This window comes from Tachypleus tridentatus, unplaced genomic scaffold, assembly GCF_004210375.1.
Source record: "Tachypleus tridentatus isolate NWPU-2018 unplaced genomic scaffold, ASM421037v1 Hic_cluster_2, whole genome shotgun sequence".
NCBI lineage: Eukaryota > Metazoa > Arthropoda > Merostomata > Xiphosura > Limulidae > Tachypleus > Tachypleus tridentatus.
This window is the reverse complement of record NW_027467782.1, coordinates 39823079-39842039: the sequence shown is the minus strand read 5'-3', so window position 1 is coordinate 39842039 and position 18961 is coordinate 39823079. Positions and strand designations below refer to the sequence as shown.

The 18961-nt window shown below is 33.3% G+C and overlaps 1 long non-coding RNA gene and 1 pseudogene across 2 annotated transcripts in view; both read right to left on the bottom strand.

Annotated features, from left to right (window-relative positions):
* LOC143242284 (WASH complex subunit 5-like) overlaps window positions 1-18543 on the bottom strand; it is a 52517-nt pseudogene extending 33974 nt beyond the window's left edge. The window contains exons 1-8 of the transcript XR_013022578.1: window positions 18510-18543; window positions 16525-16799; window positions 15247-15354; window positions 14831-14915; window positions 6605-6705; window positions 4793-4912; window positions 3040-3112; window positions 2406-2557 (exon numbers count right to left, since the gene is read on the bottom strand). The product of XR_013022578.1 is annotated as a WASH complex subunit 5-like (transcript). The remainder of the gene's footprint in view (window positions 1-2405; window positions 2558-3039; window positions 3113-4792; window positions 4913-6604; window positions 6706-14830; window positions 14916-15246; window positions 15355-16524; window positions 16800-18509) is intronic.
* LOC143242402 (uncharacterized) lies at window positions 297-2352 on the bottom strand. The gene is made up of 2 exons (XR_013022603.1): window positions 1931-2352; window positions 297-1846 (listed from the first exon to the last, which is right to left on the bottom strand). It is a non-coding gene; the product is annotated as an uncharacterized LOC143242402 (long non-coding RNA).
* Window positions 18544-18961: the final 418 nt, after the last annotated feature.

The following is an 18961-nucleotide window of genomic DNA, read 5'->3' as shown; positions in this document are numbered from 1 at the left end:
CAAATATTGTTCTGACAATTATATGATCTCAGGCCATTGGTCATGATTGCATATTATTGCCAAAGGCCACAACTTCTATTATAACAACTCTACAAAATACAGAGGTCATTTTAGATCACATGCTCAACATTGTAGATGGACATCTCATGTTCAACATTATCGATGGAATCTCATGTACAACACTGGAAAACTTGAAAGGTTTATGATCAAACAGAGTTCCAACCTTTTCAGACTACTTTTCTTTTGACTAGTTTTATATAAATATGTAGCTGACAGTTTACTTTGTATACATTACCAGCACATATTCTCAACTTCACTGCACTGGTTGTTTGGGACAGAAAGTTTTTCTTCCCTCTGCTTTACACAAGACTGACTTGGACTGGGAGTTTTGAGCCTGCTGCACTTTGACTGTTAAGTTTTTAACTTCCATGCAGAGTACTGGAGGTTAATAGTGGCTGAATAGAAGTTCTAGGCTTTGTTGCTATCTCACCCACAAAGATGACCAAGTTTTTCCTTTCCATACGGAGTACTGGAGACTGAGACTGGCTTGGACAGAAGTTCTGGGGTCTGTTGCTGTCTCACCCACAAAGATGACCAAGTTTGTCCTTTCCATACAGAGTACTGGAGACTGAGACTGGCTTGGACAGAAGTTCTGGGGTCTGTTGCTATTTCACCCACAAAGATGGCCAAGTTTTTCCTTTCCATTTCTTGACATACTCATCAGCAAACAAGCAAGACAAATCACCACAAGTGTATGCAGAAAACATACCTGCTCTTTCAGTCCTATCATCCAACCTCAATAAAATGTGGTATAACCCAATGCCTAAACAAGAGAGCAAAAAACATTTGCAATAAGACATCCGTCAAAGCAGAACGCCAAAATGATCTCAGAGTTTTAAACAGAATGGTTACACCTCCTCCTTCATCAAATACTCCTTGAAGACCACAACAGAAAGAAAAGATCAGAAAGTCACCACCACAACCACCATTTACCTACCGCACCTACAACAATTCAGTGAAAAACTCAAACATATAGCCAAAATTTCAACATAGAAGTCTGGTGGAAATCCTACAATACATTAAGGTCCATTCTGGTAAAAAACAAACAGTGACCTACCAAAGTGACCTACCTACTCAAACATGTCACCTATGAAATTCCATGTTCCTGCAATGATACATACATTGGAGAAATGGAAAGAAAACTCACAACAAGTATAAAAGAACATAAAGATAGTACAAGACTCATGAAAACACAAAATTCAAAGCACTCCACGTCAATTGGACATACAATAAACTGGGAAAAAGTAGAATTTCCAACACAGACAAATTCTGGAAGACAATAAAAATCAAAGAATGATTTTATATCAACACTATTAAATTTCACTAAACAGAAATTCCAGATTAGAGGTGAATAGCCTGTGGCCACCATTGGTTGAATCTACAGGAAATCTCTCCTCAGAAATGGTAATAATCCAACCAATCATAATATGCTCTCCAAACCCCACCAGGAAACTATAAAGGACAGACAACATCTTACACACACATTGACCTGAAGATGAAATTCAAAGACTAGAAATATCATCCTCTACACTTATCTCCCCAACAAGCAGCTGCCGTTCTTTCAACAGTTTTAACATGAACTGCATTATCACATACATAACGTGATTAGAAGTAAATTGGATATGGAATATAAACTGATGAGATAAATACACACACACACACATCAACTAAAACATATATATGGTCATCAGTATAACCTGGATATGGGATGTATATAATATTTTTTATATAATATACACATACACACACTGATCAGCTACAACATACAGATGGTCATCAGTATAACCTGGATATGGTATGTATATTATATACACACACACACACACACACACACTGATCAGTTGAAACATATAATGGTCATCAGTATAACCTGGATAAGGTATGCATATTATATGTATAGACACACACAGACACTGATCAGCTAAAACATACATATGGCCATCAGTATAACCTGGATATGGACTGATCAACTAAAACATATATATGGTCATCAGTATAACCTGGATATGGGATGTATATAATATTTTTTATATAATATACACATACACACACTGATCAGCTGAAACTTATAATGGTCATCAGTATAACCTGGATAAGGTATGCATATTATATGTATAGACACACACAGACACTGATCAGCTAAAACATACAGATGGCCATCAGTATAACCTGGATATGGACTGATCAGCTAAAACATTATAGATGTTTATCATCCATATATCCAGGTTATATATATATATATATATATATATAGTTGAAAATCATAAGAGAAACATCTTATATTACATCTCTTGAGAGATTACATAAATACAATTCTCTCAGTATCAATACATCCTCAAACTCACCCAGTTGTCAGGAAAATACCTATCAACGATCTCTCTCATTTTGGATGTCTGATTATGAAGAATCTCGGTGAGAAGTACAGAGAAATGTACAACATGGAAGCCTGGTTAGCTAAGGCAGTACTATGATGTTCAGGGAAGGGAAAAGCTGCAATCTACAACAAGTAAATAACAATATTTAAATATTATTGAAGCACAGATAATCCTCGTGTAGCTTTTGTATGAAGTTAAAAAACAAACAAAAAAATCATTCAACATGTCATCTTTTATCGGCAAAACTCCTGGTAAATAATAACTATCAAATCCATGTAGTAATCCACATATGTATCTGTGTGTGTATATGTCCTGGTAAATAATAACTATCAAATCCATGTAGTAATCCACATATGTATCTGTTTTAAAAAATGTATATATGACTGTACAGTTTAGATTAATAATTCACATAAAAAATGTAAAACTGTACAGTTTAGATTAATATTAGGCACATAAAATTCAGTAAATTTCACTTACACTTTTATATTTTGTGGTTTGTAAACTTACATTAGTATATAATAAATTATATAACAGCACTGAAATTATTGCACATGTAGATAGAAGAAACACTTTTAATGCTTAAACTGATATTAAAATAGCATACCTGATTGTACAGGTCATCTGAACGAAGTCTTCCAACAATTAAGTTGATATACATGGACTTCAGGGGTACACGTCTGACAAAAACAGAAAACATTGTAGCCATAGATAAGTATCTTAGAGAATAGATGGTTATAAGTATAACCATGTCAGTTCATGTAAGATGATGAAAATAAATACATTAAACACAGAAATAATTAGGGTTAAGTAAAAAAAGCATGTCTCTACTCTTCATGAGAAATAAATTAATATTTTAATTACCCAATGGATAGCCTCACAAATTATAACATCAGTGTGCAGAGGTACAGATAGAAAACGTCTGATATTTCATTGCTAGTAGTATGAACATTACAAGTACCACACATTATCAACTGCTGAAAAGCTATTAAAGATGAACTGTGTCTGAAACATTATATGAATCGTGTGATAATATCAAGGATAAAGTATGATGTGCCAACACACCAATGTGTGAACCATCAAGGACGAACTGATGTGCCACCACACCACTGTGTGAACCATCAAAGACGAATTGATGTATTATTAAATTAGTGTTTGAACCATCAAGGACAAACTGATGTGCCACCACACCAGTGTGCGAACCATCAACGACGAACTAATGTGCCACCACACCAGTGTGCGAACCATCAACGACGAACTAATGTGCCACCACACCAGTGTGCGAACCATCAACGACGAACTAATGTGCCACCACACCAGTGTGCGAACCATCAACGACGAACTAATGTGCCACCACACCAGTGTGCGAACCATCAAGGACGAACTAATGTGCCACCACACCAGTGTGCAAACCATCAAGGACGAACTGATGTGCTTTTAAATTAGTGTGTGAACTATGAAAGATAAAATGATGTGCTACCAGACAAGTGTGAAACTATCATGGATGAACTGAATGGTGGTTTGTTATCATAAGAAAACTGAAGTTCTTTTTTGTATGTTACTGTACTGATAGGAACTAAGTCAGACTACAAGCTACGTATAAAATCAATTATTAATATCAAGTAATTTTAGGAAGAAATGTTAGCATTTACCTTTTATGTAAAAAAGATTTTAGTTTTCTATAAACATAATACCTGCCTAACTAAGTTCTTTAAAAGATACAGAATCTTTAGTGTGAAGAAATAAGGTTATCTCCTGAGGTTACTTCAACAAGTCAGATATTTGGACAAAGTCCACTGTTGGAAAGACTGTGGTTACTTCAACAAGTCACATATTTGGATAAAGCCCATTGTGTGAAAGACTGGGGTTACTTCAACAAGTCACATATTTGGACAAAGTCTACTGTTGGAAAGACTGGGGTTACTTCTACAAGTCACATATTTGGACAAAGTCTACTGTTGGAAAGACTGGGGTTACTTCAACTAGTGAGATATTTGGATAGAGTCCATTGTGTGAAAGACTGGGGTTACTTCAACAAGTCTCATATTTGGATAAAGTCTTCTGTTGAAAAAACTGGGGTTACTTCAGAAAGTCAGGTATTTGGATAAAGTCCACTGTGTGAAAGACTGAGATTACTTCAACAAGCCAGATATTTAGATAAAGCCTGCTTTGTGAAAGACTTAGGATACTTCAACATGTCAGATATTCGAATACGTTCAACTAGCTGGTTATGTATTTCAAACCTACATCACAACCTAAAGCAATAAATTAAAAACCATGAGTTAAGACTAGTTAAAAAAGACTAGTTCAGAAAAATGGTGGTTACTGAAAACATTCATTGTCCAAAAGTATGAACTGACCTAAAGTATTCTTCAGGATAATTTGGAGGTTTTTTGGCACCAAGAGCTCCACTATATCCAGTTGTTCACAGAAGTTTACAGACATCATCAATGTTGGACTCAAAACTTGATCTCTGAGCACTATAATAACAGACATATGAACAAAACACTAGATATGATATGATAAACAAAGATTTTAAAGACATCAAGAGATCAAATAATCATAAAATAGTATATATATTTAAAAGCAACATAACATATGAAAGTGATAATCATGCAGGCGTACGTGCGCATTTGACCCAAGATTTACACCTATACTTTTAGTAACATTCTCTACCAATAAGACTAATGCCATGCCAAGCTCCTATGATTTTCATTTCATCATCTCATAATTCGTTTAAAAATCTTTTTCACAGAAACCTCAGGCACACAGATGTGAACAACCAAGACAACAACAGTGAGATTCACTTACTTACACGCACAGCACAGATATGAACAACCAAGACAACAACAGCGAGATTCACTTACTTACACGCGCACAGATATGAACAACCAAGACAACAACAGCGAGATTCACTTACTTACACGCGCACAGATATGAACAACCAAGACAACAACAGCGAGATTCACTTACTTACACATGCACAGATATGAACAACCAAGACAACAACAGCGAGATTCACTTACTTACACGTGCACAGATATGAACAACCAAGACAACAACAGCGAGATTCACTTACTTACACGTGCACAGATATGAACAACCAAGACAACAACAGCGAGATTCACTTACTTACACGTGCACAGATATGAACAACCAAGACAACAACAGCGAGATTCACTTACTTACACGTGCACAGATAACTGAACAACCAAGACAACAACAACAACGAGATTCACTTACTTACATGTGCACAGATACGAACAACCAAGACAACAAAAGCGAGATTCACTTACTTACACATGCACAGATACGAACAACCAAGACAACAACAGCGAGATTCACTTACTTACACGTACACAGATACGAACAACCAAGACAACAACAGAGAGAATCACTTACTTACACGTGCACAGATACCAACAACCAAGACAACAACAGAGAGAATCACTTACTTACACGTACACAGATACGAACAACCAAGACAACAACAGTGAGAATCACTTACTTACATGTACACAGATATGAACAATCATGACACAACAATAAAAATCATTCTTATATTTCTAATAAGCCACCAAGATGACTTGAACTTCATTAGCTCGATTTTGTTGAGTTTCAAAGAAAATGGTTAAGATATTTTTCTCACTGGTTTGAATACTAACTGCTTGGGTGTCAGCAACTTTTAAAGTTAAAAGTTTGTGTTTAGAGTTATCTGTAGGACTTCAGAATTACAAGCATGTTAATGAATACTCAACATGGATATGCATTACTTGATACTTCTCAGTATGAAAATGAAGGTACAGAAAATAATAAAAATCAAATAAACAAAGAAACACAGCATCACCGATTTCTAAAATTAACAGTTCACATGAAATAGTATGTCAATGTTAGTTGTTAACTGACAATATAAACTAGTGGTACCTGTATCTGTAGTAGGACACCAACAGTTCACATGAAATAGCATGCCAATTTTAGTTGTTAACTGACAATATAAACTAGTGGTACCTGTATCTATAGTAGGACACCAACAGTTCACATGAAATAGCATGTCAATGTTAGTTGTTAACTGACAATATAAACTAGTGGTACCTGTATCTATAGTAGGACACCAACAGTTCACATGAAATAGCATGCCAATGTTGTTAACTGACGATATAAACTAGTGGTACCTGTATCTGTAGTAGGACACCAACATACGTTCCCTCGCTGACCCCTCTATCTTCTGATCAACTACCAACAGCATCACTCCACACAGATAGAGAGCTTCACACTAGAAAACACTATTCTTAGAAGTTGTCCCACCAATACTTATCACATAAAGCCACATTAATAAACATATTTTATTTATAAGTGACGTTCTTTAATATTTCTGAACTTTTATGGTATCAAAATATATATTACTTCTTTATTTTGTAACTGTTCTTAAAGGTTAATGATAATTTACCATAACTTCATCTGCTGGAAATACGTGTACTGTTTATAACCAAATTTTTTTAACAGTAGTTATAGACATTTAATATGTATGTACTTTAGGGTAATTATGACCTTAATTTGTACTTTAAGGTGCAAAATCATTCATCTCAGTTGTTGTTTTAATACTACTGATATACGGTTTTTAAAAACTGTTTTCTAAATTTTTTTTTTAATTACAATGCTACTTCTATTTTCCACATATGTCCATTTCTGACCATGTGTTGACAACTGATTTCTCTTTAGGAATATGTACTTCATCATAATTATTGACCATGTGTGGATAGCTGAGTTTCAACCCCAAGGATTTGTGTGACATAATTAACAGCCATAATAAGTTCACATTAGAAACAAGCAATGTCAGATAAAATATTATATCAAAACCAAAGATGATAACACATTAACACTCTACTTTTGTACTGGTGACAGTTATGATGAGATTAGTGACCACATTTTGGCCAAAGATCATCTGGACAAAAAATGTGCAGCAGACTGAAGTTTTGAGTAAGTTTAATATGGAAAGTTGAGGCAGCACTGTAGTTGAAACAGAAGATTTAATTTTGATAAAAGATAAGACAGGTTTAATATTCTAACTCAGAGGTAGTAACTAATAATTTAGTTTCATATTTCTATAATAAAAAAATTACATAACCACCATGGACAAACCTTTACTGTGTTAAATATTTAATATCAAAAATACTTTCAAAGATATAATTAATGATGAAAGTAACATTATTTTATAGACAATATTATTATCCTATGTTATTTTCATAATAAAAGTTCTATTACACTATTTTCAGCAAATGAGTTCCAGGAACATCTGCTTCATAGCAAATGCTTTCATTTCAAAATTTTTATTTGCTAATAACAAAAATCACCTGGAAATGAATACATTTAACTGGACACGATATGAAAATATAATGCCTGTTAAATGACCAAAGAAGGTAACATAATAACCTTAGTACCAACAGTAACATATGCTTAATTAACAGCAAGATTCCAACGTTAAATCATGAAAAAGTAAACAATTCTTTTATAACTACAAAACAGATATTAGTAAGATGACAGGATGTTTAATAAGTTTAAGGCAACTGCCAAGAAGTAAACGAGATGTTACAACACACATTCAAGAAAGAGTTTAGAAGAGAAGAAAGCATAACCGTTAAAGGAAGTTCAAACTCTAGAAAGATGGGTGCTTATGCTATGATAATACATGTAGACCATCTAGGAAATTCAACTGTATCATATGTCTGAAATTCAGAGAATCATCAAAAGAAGAAGTGTTAGAGTCATATGCACGTGGTGCAGTCATGGTTTTTTGTTCCACTTGAAATAATGGTGACATCCTACTGCACACTATAAACACTGAGATCATCCTATACAAGAAGTGTACAGCTGTGAATTACCTAGCTGAGACCCACCCTAAAAGTGTCCATTTATCTGAACTAGAGAACATTCATCACCCATGAAAGTTATATTACCATTTGATTTAGTGGTGTAAAACTTTTACTACATTCAGATTTTGATAAGATTTCTTGATGAAATATACAAGTATTATGGTAAATAAGCATATTTTCCTTATGTTATTCTTTGACTTTGAATGATTTCTTTAGTTTATACATAAACTACATTGAGTTGGTGACTTCTGTACTCGTAACAGTTTATCCTGGTACTTAAACATTATTTGTAGCATGTTGTCTTACATATTCACTGGTGCATGTTACACAAGTATCTCAGCAACTGTTAAAGCTTCTCAATGCAGAGAGGTAAAAGTGTGTAGGTCATGATTTTTTTTAACTAAACTACTTTAATATCAAAAGTATACAAATAAACTTGGCATAAAATGCAGGTAATAAGTCAAATTTTAATATTACACAAGCTTCGAGTTCTAGTTTAAAATAAGAAAATATTTAAAAAAATAATTAATGTCATCCTAGTGTGAGAAATAAATCACTTGCTCTATAGCAGTGGCCCCCAACCAGGGGTGCTCGCACCCCCTGCAGGTGCAAGATAACATTTGTTTGGGCCACCTTCACCTTTATTCTTAAATAAGTAATTACTGTGAAGGGTGCGAGAACATATAAAAATTTTTTAGGGGTGTGGGGCATAAAGTGGTTGGGAACCACTGTTCCATAGACATGCATTATTCTCTCGTTATTTACTATCTTCTCATGAAGTTTGAAATTTAATGTAAATTACTCATTATAATATTGTTATTAGTCAGGCAAAGTACAAGTTTTATAGCCTTTAACTGTGCTTGGTTAAAAACCCACAATCAACTCCTCTTGTCATGTCCACTTGTCACACCCCCTCTTGTACAAACTGCCAGCACTTCTCTCTGGTGTCTAATACTTATTATTTATAACCATTAGAAAGCCAATATTTTAATAAATCAAATGTCCTATTACATTGTTTCCTGTACAGAGGATTATCTGTTTCACTCCTATTTCATTACACTTAAATTAAAATGAATTTTTAACAATGCTTATTGTACAGTCTGAAAGTCAGAAAAAATTATGACAGTTATTGGATACTGTCTGCAACATTTATGTTTTATTATTCTGTGTTGTTAGATGCAATAGTTCATTAAATAAAAAATTATTTAGTGTAGTATTATATCGAGAGTTGCAAAGAAAACAGAAGATCCATTTAAGTAATATATTTCTTATTTGTCCTGAGTATTTCTTTCTTCTTAATATGAAAGTAACTACAATTTACAAATTAGAAATATATTTTGTTAAGCAAGGTTAGATTAATTAATATGAAGAAAAATAATAATAATTTTTCACAAGATACAATTGTAAGTAACCCATGTCTTAACATAATTCAAGAGAACTATATAAGGAACACATCTGTGAAATAATTAACAACTTGTGTAATGGGATTATTAGATAGACACAGTTCAAAAGGTAATAAAGCAGTAAAATAAGTAGAAAGACATGTATACTGTTATATAATTTAAGTTATTTAGGATAAACAAATGTAGTTTTATGGTACAATTTGAAACATTCGAGAAAGAAATATGGGTAATTTTAATTTATGTTACACATTTTTTCAGTGTTTAAGAATTTGGTCAAACTGACCAATCTTTTATGTATATATTCATGATGCAAGAAACACACATAGGTCCAATAAGTCTTTATACAAAATGATAAAAGCACCATAACCCAAACACTTTCAAAAGATGGATCTTTCTTCTTCGTGAGTTAACTGGCAATCTTGTATACAGTTATGATAGAAATAACATGTGAAACAAAGGTTTCATGATTGCACATATGATACCTGATAATTTTCAGATGAAGAAAAGTATTTTTAATGCGAATACAAAACAATCACTTTACACTTGAATCAGTCAACATATTTATTCCATATATTTGTAGAGAATGTTTAGTAAAAACTCTGCTTTTATTTGTCTATAAAAGACTTGAAGTGCTTACTGATGGCTTGCAAAAATTTGTGAAGATAAACTAAACAAATTAAAAATTATAGTGTGGAAACTCTATAGGTCAATTTGAGGTGATGATTCAGGTCAAATTAATTAAGCCCATAGTGAGAGTAAAGAACAATATATCACTAATAGAAGTTGGTTTAATTCACAAATCTAATTGTATTTTGATCAATATACACAGTAACAGATATATTGCAAGTACAATTATGTATTAAAGTGTAATGAACTGAAACAAAATAGGATAAATTTTGAAAATAGACAATGTTTACATTAAAACACTTATTTTATGGCACAGATGTATTTATTGAGCAATGTTAATTAAACTTATGTTTAGGTTTTTCTTTCTAAAAAGACAATATGAAAAAAATCTTATCTTTAAATTATCTTCAATGTTTGTTTATGAGATTGACTGCTTATGTAGCATCATTTAAACACATAACATTATCAGAATGTTTTTCCTTCATTAGTTACTATGCAGTCTGACTGCTTAAGTAACATCACTCAAATGTGTTGTAACATAAGTTACTTGGCTCAGAAAATTAAAGTCCATATTGAGTAGAGAACAAATCTGAACAAAGTTGTTTATGTCTAATAAAGGTAAAGTTAAACAAATATATATTAGTTGAGTGCAAAGTACTAACAATGTATTTTTAATGCAAGTGTATGTAAACACACACACACACACTACATATATTACCAAAAGTACTGGCTGATAATGTTTTCGTCTCCAACTGTATTTACAATTGAATCTCATGATGTTCTCTTGTGTAACATTTACAATAGCTAAGATCACTGAATACAACATTGGTGGTATAAGATATTTCATCCCATTTATTGTGTCAATGTGGAATGTTCTGGGCATCAAAAACAATCTCACACAGAACAAGAAATGTATCACATAAGATTTCAATGACACTGAAGATGTTAAGTAGCACATCACTGAATTCAGGGAGATTCATGTTGATGGACTTTACAGGCACTTAAGTCAAGGTGCCAGTACTTATGGGGTATAAAATAATAAAGTTTCACAGTTTCATGGATTACTTGTAATATTGAAAGAGGCTGTTACATTGTGACATTTTGGAAAACACTGTAATAATGACACTATAGGGAAGGAAGAACCACAACTTCTTCAGGCTGACAATGTGATACTGCACAGTAGTTTAGACAAACAATACTCAAAATATGTCTTCATCAATTCTGAGCTTTGTTCTATATCTAACTAAACTTGTCATAATTTCTAGAAATAAAGTTTGAAATCTTCCTATTTGTAGTCTGGTCTATTCTATCACATATCTCAAGGTGAAATAATAATTTTCTCAAAAGGATACAATTCTTTAGTAATATTGTTTACACATAAATAACTTAAACTAAGGGAGAAAGCAGTGAATATTAGAACCAGTTTCTTTCTGAATGGTATATAATAAATTTTTGTTACCAGTTTTTGCATGGCAAGTACTTGAACACCACTGATGTTAACTTTAAGTGTCCAACGTGTGTTGTCAGGTTACATCAACCACAACAACTAAAGATTACAACAGAATGTTTTGAGCCATTAGTTATCCAATAATAAGCAACATTCAATGATGAAAATTAAAAAATTGTTGGCCAGTCTTAGCAATGCATTTTGTTTTGATGAGTTAGCTAAACTTCTCAGAAACAGATAACTTATTGTCACCTTGTACTAGTAAAAACTTCCAAATTTGTTTTCTAATCAAGTAAGCTGTAAGTCTAATCCAAAAGGTGAAAACAGAATGAAAATAAAAAAATTGTTTAATTCTGATTATGTGTAATAACTGTGAAAAGTATCAGTTATTATACACTAACAACTTCTGTTGATTGTAATCAATGAGATAATTAATTAATGTTTGGGTGAAACAAGTACAAATTTACCATTTAGCAGATAACTATGGTCTGATACTAAACACCTGGAGAAACCAACTTATTAATTTAATAATATAAAAACTCATAACCTTAAAAGTTTAAGTTGTTTGATTGCTCTGCCTGAGTCTTGATGGCTAAGAAGGTGGAAGAAGTGCTTAATACCTGTAAAACCTAGAGTATCAACAGTATTGAAAAGAGAAATGTTGCGATCAGAGAGCATACGTTTTACAGAGCAACCCCTCCTATCAAAATTAGCACTTCCCCAGAAGGGATGATGTACATCAAAGTCCCCAAGGATGGAAAAGGGAGACAGCAACTGTTCTATGAGAGCATTAAGGTCTGATTGATCATATGTCTCTCCAGGTGACAGGAAGAGAGAACAAACAGTGATAGTATGACCAAAGGAAACACAGATGGCTATGTCCTCCAAGGGTGTGTTGAGTGGTAAAGACAGGCTGGGCACATGCTGATCAACCAACAGTGCAACCCCACCATGCACTCATCCATCATACAGCCTGTCATTTCTGAACAAAGAAAACCTCCAAAAGGTGACTGTGACGACAGGTTTCAGAAATGTTTCCTGTAAGGAAAGACAAACAGGATGGTAGGAGGCAATCAGGGTTTGGATGTCATCTAGATTAGAAAGTAAACCTTGACAGTTCCATTGTATCAGGATGGCCATTTTTATTTCTGTGTGGGAAATTGAGTGGAAAATCCTTGTGTTTATGACCATGTCTTTTTTTCTTACTTTCCTTATTCGAGGGAGGTCTATTGACCTCCATGGATCCTGGCCTGGGTCAATTGGGCAGGTCTTTGCTGTTGGAAAAGGATTCCAGTGACTGTGGACGTGAATGAACGATTGTTTTGCATCCTGGGGTGGGAGAAGATGTATCTGAGGAAACGCCTGTACCTGGAACCAAAAGGATGTGGATCTTGAGGTTTGGTTGAATGTATATGAGGAACAGAGATAGATGTTGAAGTTGATTCATCAACTTTCATAACCATGGAGGCTTTTCATTTGTTTCAAGAACAATTATTTAGGAGGCACAAAGAGATCTGTCTGCACTCCCGTAAAGTTGTGAAATGAAGTGCAGCAGCCAGACATCTGAGATGAAGTGGTGGACAGCAATTTTTGAGCCTCAGGATAAGTAATGATATGAATCGTTTTCAAACACTGCACCTCTTTTTCTTCCAACCATTTAGGGCAAGAACAAAAGTAGGATGGGTGAGAGCCATTGCAAATGATGCAACGAGGGTCAGTTTCACACCCACAGGCATCATGGTCCTTGCCACTGCAAGAAGCACACATCAAGGAACCATGACATGATGTCTTCAAGTGACCGAACTGTTAACACTGAAAGCACTGGAGAATGTTTGGAATGTATGGCTGTACTCTGTAATTAAGATAACCTGCCTTGATGATAGTAGGTGTGCATGGCGACGTAAATGAAGACATTGGTGGGCACCGTAATTTCATTTTTGCGAGTGGATGTATGCCTCACTGTGGAAACTCCTTGGGTGGAGAAACCAGCAAGAATCTCAGACTCTGGGAAGTTCTTTAAACTCCTCTCAACAATAACTCTTTGTGATAAATTCAAAGTAGCATGAGGTGTAACCTCAATAGGTACATCCCCAATTGCCTTTGAATGCAAGAGGAGATCACTGTGTTGAGATGTGGATGTTTCCACCAGTATGTCACTAGATTGAAGCTTCTTTACTGACTTTAGAGAACCGGCAAGACCCTCTAGTCCCTTCTGAATGAAAAAGGGAGACATTTGCCCTAATAGCTTGTCTGAAAGTGAATGCAATATAAAAAAAAATGAGGTAGAACAAGTGCTACAGATGGTGAGGATTGCTGCTCAGAATCTTCAAGATGTGGCCGTTTTATAGACTGTTTTTTCACCATTTTATTAAGATTTTAATTGGAGTATCCATAATAAAGAGAGGGAAATTTCGTGCTCACCCACCATGGAGCCCTATGAGGGCACGCACTACAATGTCAAACAAGGACACTGCAGCAATCCCAGGGTTTTGTGAGCACTATACCCAAATACCAGCATCAGATATAATGTCCACAACATCTGTTGAGAACATCCAACACTGGTGCTTGATTGACCCTAGCCAGAGAGGACCAGCTGACTGACCCAAGGGGGCCACCCCAAGGCAGCCCATCTACAGGAATTCAAGACCAAAGTGATGTGTTAGGGTAGGACCCCTCAACCACCAGGATCCTCTACTCCTCTTAACAGCAAACACATGGGTAGATGTTTAGATCCCAGAGGAGGTAAACAGAACCTTCCCTGGGAGGTCCCCTCACCACATACAGGAATCCACACTGAGAGGTCAACAGATATACGAAACAGTGTAGACCATGCCAAGATTACAGAAGTACATTTATTTCACCAATTACTATAACTAAACCTATGATTATTGTATTTCAGAAAATAAGAAATTTCCATTATTAGCTTAATTAAATAGCACAAATACTTCTAATGATGCTACATATGTAACCATACAAGTTTGTTTCTTCTTATGCACTTAGCTACACAATATATATGAATTTTGTTTCCTCTAAAATAAATTTGTATCTTACCAGCAATTGTTTCCCATCTTCTATTAGAAGAACAGATTCAATAGTTTGTTGTATATACACTCCTTCATCAAGTTCTTCAAGATACCTAAATGAAGATTATAATGTTTTGTGGCAGTCAGGTTTAGTAATTACTTACTACACATGATACTGTCCATACTATTTATAAAAAAGGACTTTTTGAATAAAAACTACACCCATCATCCTACAATAAAGTCCTGTGCAAGGTAACAAGAACATCTATAAATTTTATATTCACCGTTTCTTTGGATAAATAATCAGAAGTTTTAGCCTTCTGCATCACAACTAAACATCAGACAAATATATTTCACATTTCAGTGCACACACTTGAAGATCTCCGAAACGAAATTTTTCTAGGAATCATCATATTGAAATAACCCACTCATGATATTAGTTACCTGTTCAAATCCAGCATATATTTGTGGACACTCTCAAATGCCAAATAAAATCTTGTCAATATCTCGATGTAGTTTTCCCCTGAATTCCTCATCTCGATCTTGTAATTGCTGAAATGAAAGTTAAAATAAGATGTTGATTTAAAATAACACACTTTTTATAAATATTATTTTATCTTTCACAGATGCCAATGCTCAGTTTTGGGTATTATCCACAACTAAATTGTAACAAGGAGTCTTGTTGTACTGTATGGAAAATGTTACACTATAATCTCACGGAGTTAACAACACAGTCAATAACAAAGGTAATCACTGTCAATTTGAATAGAATACTTTTACCTCAATCAGTTAAATATTGTACTTGTAGTCACGGGCTCAGATGTAAAATCAACAAAAGTGTAACACTTAGAGTCTACTACGTGAAGTTCTGTAAACCTCAGCAGACATTTATTAGAACGGCTAATTGAAGAAGTTACTTTTATTAACTGAATTTTTTAAAACTGATGGTAGGCTAAATCCATCTAAATACAATTTAGCAAAAACAAATTCTGCTCTAACTGGAAAAATTGTAAGAGCAAAGTTAAAGAAATTCAGAACAAGATAAAACTAATTTAACCTTGTAAGTTGAGTAACAGTGAATTTTCATCATTTTGTAGCCAATTACTGTTTCTCAGTCTTGCCTGTCATGGTATTATGTTTATCTCAACTTTAAGGGTAATGTTCTAAAATTATAAGAAAAGTTTTCTCCCATTCTTTACAACAGTACAAGTAAAAGGCTTTCAGCTTGATACAAATCACCATAATATGATAAAAGTTTAGTTATTTCTGTTAAAAGAAATTACAGTTTAATTTTTATTTTATTATTTACTTCAATTATATTTTTTACTGTATGATAGGTAATGGTTTTCATGGAACAAGATGAAGTAGGCTTAGGTACACATGTATCAAATATAACAAAACTAGCTTTATTATTCAATTTTCCCATTTCAATTCTTTCAATTAAATCTTCATTAATGGTTAAGAAAAACTTTTTTTTTTTCCTTGATAAATATGACAAGCATACAGAATAATGTGATTACTGTAGTAATTTGTTTTATTCTGTATTCTACAAGAAATTACTGTGCTGGCAAATCAGTTACAAAATTAATAACATGCAAACAGTTAACACCAGTACCATGTTGCAGTAAACTAAAAATGAATTATATAGAAATTTATTTTGAAATATAAATTATAAAATGCAATTTTTGAATATTTTCATATTGTCAAAAGATGTTTACTTACAGGATTAGTTTCTATTTTGTTATCATACACATCTGCCATTTGGAAATAACTAAAATCACAAAGAACATCTGTATATTTCAGTTGGTCTGACTTATTCTCCAATCTGAAGACAGCTGGAACCACGTCGGCTAGTCGAAGAAGTTCAGCAATGACTGCATTACCCCTGGACACCAGTCGTAGCAAGTTTTGTCCACAAGCATTATTATCAGCTAGAAAATCTACCATTTTGACCACGATTTCACCAAAAAACCTTTAGCGTGATCATGAAGTTTCCACTGTGTATTAATAAAAAATGACAGTTTTAACATAATAAAACAAAAGTTTTAAATTATGTTTCACATTTTATACACAGAAGGTAGATAGTAATGTCATGGTCACAATAATTTGTTGATAGCTATGTTTTCAATTTTAGCTATTCTTAGCAAGTTTCAACATTAAGTGGTATACCTCTGTTTAAGTAAACACAGTTGATGATTTATATGAAATAAGTATGCTGAACTATATACTTGTTATAATTAAGTTTAACTTATTATATGAAGGATTTGAAATTGTTGATGTTTGGAATGTAATAAATTCTAAATTACCGATTGCGGTTTACATTCTCTTGTGCTTTAAAAAGATTATACATTTGTAGCAGTCATGGAATCTTTCCAGCCATTATATTACTAAGTGACCGAAGGTACATTTGTACCAGTTACAGAAATTTTCCAGCTACACCAGTACTGACTGATTAAAATTACATTCAAATGAGCTTTAGAAACTTTCCATCTGTGATAATGATTAACTAAATTACAGATCTAAGTTCTAAAGGCAAGACATCAAAATCTAAATGGTATTAGTTTCATGGAAAGAAAAAAACTGATTATGAGAACAAAATAATTTGAAGATTTTACTGCTTTATATAATAATTACATATATAATTATTCTACAAATAGCAAGGAATGCATTTATATTTCAAAACATACTCTGCCTGTTACTAATGGAATGACACATCCTCTCTTAATCAACGTTGGTTACAATGCCAAACTACAAAACATTTGATAATTACTAAGTAATTCAATATCAAATTTGTTAGTTGTTTATGTTATTAAATAATGATATGAACATTAATGTTTAAATTTCTCTAGTATAATGTTTTGATTCTCCTTATAGAGATAAAATTATTTATATAGTCTGGTAACATAACCAATCAGCTCAAAATTGTATTATTCCAACACTGAGAGAAAACAGTGAATATACACTGAAAACAAAACAAAGTCCGAGGTAAATAATGCCTCAAATGTTAAATTAGGACAAAGCCTAAGTCTAACTGTTAGACTAGTGGTGAAGGTACAGAAACCCACAATTAGTACTTATTCTACTTCTAGTCTTACAGTTACATTGATATTAGTATCATTCTATGGGTATAAAAAAATGAACACCATACCACTAACTTATATCATAAAATATTGTAAAATGGTCAATGAAAATGCAAAACGACATTAGGTTTAGGTTGTTGTTTTTGTTTGCTTTGATGTAATATTTTATGACAGATCCTATATTAACTTAATTACTAATAGTTATAGATGGACTAAACTGTATGGTGTGCACTCTCAGTCTCTATAGCAGCATATGACATTTAAGTTTTAAACAAAACTATGAGGTACGAGAGCCTAATAGTAGTATCAGTAAATCACTAACATTAAATATACAACAATAACTACAAGTGTAACATTATGTTAATAACACTACCACTAATACTAAAGGTAAAACTGTAAAATTAATGTTAATGTCAGTTTGGAACCTCGAGTGAAAACAAACAAAACCACCTTTGGATAACGAAATAACAGTTTGATTAACTTTTGTTTCCTGTCTTCATATATTACAATTTATACAAAATTTCAACCACAGTTTAACTTTATGCATAACCGAACAGTAAGCGTCTCCGAGAAAGTGTAATATATACGAAACAAATTACCGTCAAAAATATAAAATAATATTCCTACCACAAGTCACATCGAGCATTTCTAATTAAAGGGTGTTGTTATTCATATGACATTCGTTACCTGGATTTTAAACTATAAATACGAAATCCATCACTATTAATTAATAAAATATGCTGGTATTATTATTTGGAGTAATCTTTTAAAACATTTTATTATTAAAATAGACAATTAAATGTGGATCTGAATAAGACTAAATGAAAGAAATCCAGAAATTAGAGCTTCTGCAATAGAACTGGGACAATTATTTATTCATTTATATAAGAAATTTTAAAATTATATTTAAAATGTTGATATATACAATATTTTGTTGTTGAATAATGCCATGGCCTGGCAAGGCCAAGCGCGTAAGGCGTGCAACTCATAATCCGAGGGTCGCGGGTTCGCGCCCGCTTAGCGCTAAACATGCTCGCCCTCCCAGCCGTGGGTGTGTATAATGTGACGGTCAATCCCAC